The sequence below is a fragment of the Podarcis tiliguerta genome (assembly GCF_965153285.1).
Source record: "Podarcis tiliguerta genome assembly, chromosome: 10".
Taxonomy (NCBI): Eukaryota; Metazoa; Chordata; class Lepidosauria; order Squamata; family Lacertidae; genus Podarcis; species Podarcis tiliguerta.
The window spans coordinates 45,968,267-45,975,224 of record NC_139543.1 but is presented as its reverse complement, the minus strand read 5'-3'; positions in this window follow the sequence as shown (position 1 = coordinate 45,975,224).

Here is a 6,958-nt window from a genome sequence, read left to right as displayed (position 1 = left end):
TGGCTTAGGTTTCCCCACGGTGTACTGTCTTTTGCAATACAGCTATATAAAACAACATTGAAAATTCAGGCTCAGCTGTACATTCTCAAAATGGGACCATGCGCGGTTGCTTCTGTAAAGTTTGAAGGGGGGGGGGAGAGAGTTCTGTATCAGTGAAAGTGCAATGGAAGGAAACAAACTTCTGTTGGTGTCTAAACTATGGGAACACTTTCTTGGGTTATTGTGAAGAATCTGGATGAATGGAAAGTTTCACCATGAAAATCTCCACATAATTAGCCACTAGATGGCAGCCTAGCAAGGCATGATCTCACTTTACAATGGAAAAAAGGCAGTTAAGAAATAGTTGTGTATTTCACAGGGAAAAGGCCAACCAATTTGCAAGTAGGTTCCTTAGTCCTATGCAAACTGATCCACAGTATGCGGCAAGCATGTTTCAGCAAATGCAGTGATTAAGTGCTATGGAATGTAAATGTATTTGTGAGCACAATAGACACGTGCATGAAAACCCAACTGTCAATTTCAGTTCTACTTTTTAATTTTTCCAATCTTAAATTCTCCACATTTCTGTAGCAGTTTAGTGTGTGTGTTTTTTAAATCCTCATGAAAAGCCACCAGCATTTTTAATTTCTCCTAATCACATTTTTGCATACAGCTTTAACCAATACACTTTTTTTTTTTTGGCAATGAATTGGTCATATGCAATTTTGTATGTTACTTCCATGGATACATTCATTTTTATCCACACTTTCCCCTAATATATGCATTTTTGCAAACTTTACTCGGAGAACTATATTACAAAATTCAGATAAGTATGAATTTTTAAGGGTGGCTGTATTTCAGTTCTTGTATCATTTTGTAAAGTGTCGGTTCAGTAGATCACACATTTAATGTTAAAGGAATTGAATTTCTCTCCCCTCCCTACCCAACTTTGCTCCTTGAGGTGTGTCCATTATGTGTTTAAAACAGTGCTTCATTCTAAAGTCCACATGGCAAATACACTTCCCATCCAAACACTGGTTTGCCACTACGTGTTGTTCTTATACTTGCCCACCTCACTGAAGATAATTGTGGGGGAGGGGAGCAGTTACTTTTCTGTTGCATAGTAACACAGTGAGATGCCCCAAGGCCCGTCTACAATTACTGTTTTGAGTAGGAATAAAGGGCAGCATACATGGAATGCAGGAAATAGATTCACAGAATGAATGCATCTGATCCCCTGAAACGCCTGTGAAGTTCTATGAAATTAAAATCAATTAAATATGTGTGGCATGCTTATAGATGGAAATTTCAGGTAGGAAAGGGACTTCTCTGCTGATTACCATATTACGACTTCCCCCATGTAAAACTAGGTTCTATCCAAATTCAGAATTTTTTCCCATTTAACTTTGGGTGTGTACACATTACTGGCTTAAACTGCAGCTAAACTGTTACTTCAATTGCGGTTGAAGCTGGTTTGTGTGGAAAGGCATCAAAAGGTACTTGATTTTAACAAATTACAGGTTACATGTGGATTGTGGTTAATGCTGTGCATACACCATTTCTCCAATCGGTGATGGGAGCACTCTGGATGCTGAGTAAACTGGTGTACATAGCCTTAGTATTGTCTACCCTGACCAATCCAGACTTGTCAAGGTTTCATAAAGGGGTCTTTCCCATCCCTAGTTGGAGAGGCTGAGAACTAAACCTTGAGACCTTCAACATGCAGAGTTCTCCACACTGATCCCCTACATCCAGGGTTAGGAGCTTCATGTGGTTTCTAATGTGGGGTCACATGCAGGACCCACCCTGTGGAATATGTTGGATGTTGACGTGTGTCTGCATATTGTATAGTGCATCCACCACAATCTCGCACCATGCTACATTGTGGCAATTCACATTTCCTCACCTGATGCAGATCAGGTATGTCCATGTAAAACCACTGCCTCAGGCCAGTGCGCTTATTAACTGCATTTTGCTAGTCTTTGTAGTGCACTGTTATGTGTGACATCAGGGCCAATGGGTGCTGCTCATGGTGCAAGTTTTGTGCAACACCCACATGACAGCACCCTCATAAAAATGCCATCCCATGCTGTTTTCTGTTCATTCCACATTTTCTCCAGAAAATTTGATAAGTGAAAACAACCAAGGGAATGATAAATCTGTATTGAATTGGGAGTAGGTGTATGGAGCACTGTTTTGATGAGGCTGACTTGTAGACACTGAACAAAATTTCCATGCATGAACAGCTCTGAGTCCACACTATACTGCCATGTTGAAGGTCCCAATGTCACCAAGCAGAATGCAAGCCTGCAGACGGAACACAAAATATAGTTTCAGTTTGTGGCTCTATTACGATAACATTCTTGGTGTCACTTTATAAGTCGAGTTTTGAAAGTTGGGTGCCCAGCCTGTGCCTGGAAAAGGCACGAGAAACCCTACTCTATGACAAGGAAGAAACTGCAGGCAGCTGTCTCTCCTGTAGTAAGTGTCTGTCTCTGGCTGCCCTAGCCATAAACAAAGTCTGAGCAGATTCTGGCTGAGTAGATAGACCGCTTGTAGCACAGGTTGGGTTGGGTAGTGGGTAAAGCTCAGGACAAGCCAGCGTGGAATATAAAAGAAAGCTTTGTTCTAATGCAGAGCTGGTAGCTGTGGAAAACAGATGACCCAAAAAGAAAATTCAGTATATGTATCTCTGATGAAGAATTCTGTTGCCTCTCCCCCACCTCTCTCTGCCCAAATCCTAATCCAGTTTGAGATTTTTGAAATTTCCAATGCTTGCATTTTCAACACAAATCTATGGCTTAACTAGTAGAGGCCACTGCTTACTCTAAATATATAGAGATTGGATTGGCTTCAGTTTGTGCTGCTACCTTTTATAATGAGTTATTAATCCATTATTTCATTGTCTAGTAACATAATTTTGTGAGCAAAATCCAGAGCGACTGTGGTGGTGGTGTTACTATTAAAATGTTTTTTGCCTTCATGCAAGCTCCTAGGTTGACTTACAGATGCACACTTAAAAAAGAATTTAAACAATTAAAACCTATAAACAGTATATTAAAAGTAGCAAAGGTTTATAAGGAACTGCAATTTTTTTTTTTTAAATGAACAGGGATAAATTGGATTTGGGCTGTAGTCTTAACCCTACTCACTTGGGACTGAACCCCATTAAATCCAATAGGACTTACTTCTGAGTAGATGTGGTTAGAATTGCATTGCAAATTAAACCACTGCAATAATTTGCCAGCACATTGCACACATTTATACAAACAACATCCACTTAGGTGTGATGCCGGAATCTTCTGGGAATAGTCGCAGACAAGGACTCAGACTCTCTGAGCACTTTTAAAAGAATGAAGGAGGAAAGAGGCAAGCAAATATGAGGTTGTGTAACTACAGAGGAAGGGAAAACATCTCTCTGGCAATGCTTCTGTGAAAGGTGGGAGAACAAACAGCTAGATCATTCATTATCAAATTTAAAAGATGGGAAGAAGGTGCTGAAGATCCCAGGATAAGCTTCAAGTCAGTTGACTCCATAAATTTCTTCCAGACACACAAATTTTATAAAATTAGGGATAATTTTCATTGCCCTGCCACTGATCAATTTCTTGACTTTAAGAAAGCCGACTTCATAAAACTTAGGGAAGTGCTGGGTGAGATCCCATGGACAGTAATACTAAAAGGAAAGGGAGTTCATGATGGCTGGGAGTTTGTTAAGAGGGAGATAGTAAAAGCACAACTTCAGGCAATACCAATGAGACGGAAACATGGAAGGTGCCTAAAGAAGCCAGGGTGGCTATCTAAAGAACTTTTAACTGAGTTAAGATTAAAAAAGGATGTGTACAAAAAATGGAAAAGGGGGGAAACCACCAAAGAGGAATTCAAACAAATAGCCAGCACGTGTAGACACAAAGTCAGAAAAGCTAAAGCACAAAATGAACTCAGGCTTGCTAGAGAGGTTAAAAGCAACAAAAAAGGCTTTTAAGGGTATGTTCGTAGCAAAAGGAAGAACAAAGAAACAGTGGGGTCACTCAGAGGAGAAGATGGTGAAATGCAAACAGGGGACACAGAAAGGGCTGAACTCCTCAATGCCTTCTTTGCCTCAGTCTTCTCCGATAAAGAAAACAATGCCCAACCTGAAGAATTTGGAGCAAATGATTCAGTAGAGAAAACACAGCCCAGAATAACTAAGGAGATAGTACAAGAATACTTGGCTAGTTTAGATGTATTCAAGTCTCCAGGGCCAGATGAACTGCATCCAAGAGTATTAAAAGAACTGGCAGATGTGATCTCAGAACCACTGGCAATCATCTTTGAGAATTCCTGGAGAACAGGCGAAGTCCCAGCAGACTGGAGGAGGGCAAATGTTGTCCCTATTTTCAAAAGGGGGAAAAGAGAGGACCCAAATAATTACCGCCCAGTCAGTCTGACATCAATACCAGGGAAGATTCTGGAGCAGATCATTAAGCAAACAATCTGTGAGCACCTAGAAAGGAATGCTGTGATCACCAATAGTCAGCATGGATTTCTGAAAAATAAGTCATGTCAGACGAACCTGATCTCATTTTTTGACAGAATTACAAGCCTGGTAGATGAAGGGAACGCAGTGGATGTAGCCTACCTTGATTTCAGCAAGGCTTTTGACAAGGTGCCCCATGATATTCTTGTAAAGAAGCTGGTAAAATGCGGTCTTGACTATGCTACCACTCAGTGGATTTGTAACTGGCTGACTGACCGGACCCAAAGGGTGCTCATCAATGGTTCCTCTTCATCCTGGAGAAGAGTGACTAGTGGGGTGCCACAGGGTTCTGTCTTGGGCCCGGTCTTATTCAACATCTTTATCAACGACTTGGATGATGGACTCAAGGGCATCCTGATCAAATTTGCAGATGACACCAAACTGGGAGGGGTGGCTAACACCCCAGAGGACAGGATCACACTTCAAAACGACCTTGACAGATTAGAGAACTGGGCCAAAACAAACAAGATGAATTTTAACAGGGAGAAATGTAAAGTATTGCACTTGGGCAAAAAAAATGAGAGGCACAAATACAAGATGGGTGACACCTGGCTTGAGAGCAGTACATGTGAAAAGGATCTAGGAGTCTTGGTTGACCACAGACTTGACATGGGCCAACAGTGTGACGCGGCAGCTAAAAAAGCCAATGCAATTCTGGGCTGCATCAATAGGAGTGTAGCATCTAGATCAAGGGAAGTTATAGTGCCACTGTATTCTGCTCTGGTCAGACCTCACCTGGAGTACTGTGTCCAGTTCTGGGCACCACAGTTCAAGAAGGACACTGACAAACTGGAACGTGTCCAGAGGAGGGCAACCAAAATGGTCAAAGGCCTGGAAACGATGCCTTATGAGGAACGGCTAAGGGAGCTGGGCATGTTTAGCCTGGAGAAGAGGAGGTTAAGGGGGGATATGATAACCATGTTCAAATATATAAAAGGATGTCACATAGAGGAGGGAGAAAGGTTGTTTTCTGCTGCTCCAGAGAAGCGGACACGGAGCAATGGATCCAAACTACAAGAAAGAAGATTCCACCTAAACATTAGGAAGAACTTCCTGACAGTAAGAGCTGTTCGACAGTGGAATTTGCTGCCAAGGAGTGTGGTGGAGTCTCCTTCTTTGGAGGTCTTTAAGCAGAGGCTTGACAACCATATGTCAGGAGTGCTCTGATGGTGTTTCCTGCTTGGCAGGGGGTTGGACTCGATGGCCCTTGTGGTCTCTTCCAACTCTATAATTCTATGATTCTATGATTCTATGATACCAATCATATCAATGATTCAGTACTCTGTCACCAACAACATTCACCTCTGGCATTGTTCTGATCATGTGACACACTTTCTTAAACTCCTGCACTGGCTTTCTGTCTGTTTCTGCATCCAACACAAGTTCCTTGTCCTTATCGTGAAAGCCACCTATGTCCTCCTTGCTTCTCTCTCTGCTTTTATGTTCCAATAAATCCCTGCCCTGTGGTCTTCACTTCTCCAGCCCTCCTCCTCCACATTGACCACCATCCACAGCTTTCCTGCACACTTCAAAGACTGCTTTTTGTCCCTTACTGACCCAAGTGCCTCCTCTGTATATATTTTTTAAAAATGTAAGCTGCTTGTGGCAGGGACCTGTCCATCCACTGAAGCTGAATTCTGAAAGATTCAGGACAAAACAGACAGAAGAAAGGCACATAGTCAAATTATGGAGAAAGCTCCCACAAGATGATGTGATGACCACCAATTTGGATGTCTTTAAAAGAGGATTAGACAAATTCATGGAGGATAAGGCTATCAATGACTACTACCCATGTTGGCTATGTTCTCCCTCTACTGTCAAAGGCAGTATGACTCTGCCTGCCAATTGCGAGGAATCACAAGTGAAGAAAGTGCTCTTGCACTCAGGTCCTTCTTGGGAACACTCTTGGGGTATCTAGTTGCTCTCTCTAAGGACAGGATGCTGAAATAAATGGGCCTTTGGTCTCATCCTGCAGAGCTCTTCTTATATGCTTATGTTCTGCACTTTCTTAAGCACTAATGCATGTGTATGTGTGTGTTCCATGCACACACACACACACACACACACAACTATTATTTTATGTGCTGAACTAGGCACATTTCTATGGAGCCCACATCTGAAAGTGTCAAACTTGTCCATCACACCTCCCTGTCCTCCTTATAGTTCTCATTTATTTCTATCCAATCCTCCAAGCTCATGGTTTCTTCCTTCCCATTTCACCTTCTCAACCACTTGTGGTAGGTTAGGCTGAGAGATAATGGTAACCAATATTCCCAAGCAAATTTTTGTCACTGAACAGGAATGTGAACACAGGAACATATGCACACAGTCTAGCCTAACTGTGGATATCTGAAGGTGGGGCCAGCAATGCAACCCTGCTTCCAGTAATCTCTCTTTCCATGAAAGGAAATTCCCCTTTTAGAAGTGCATTGTTTCATTAAAATTAATTCCTAATGAATG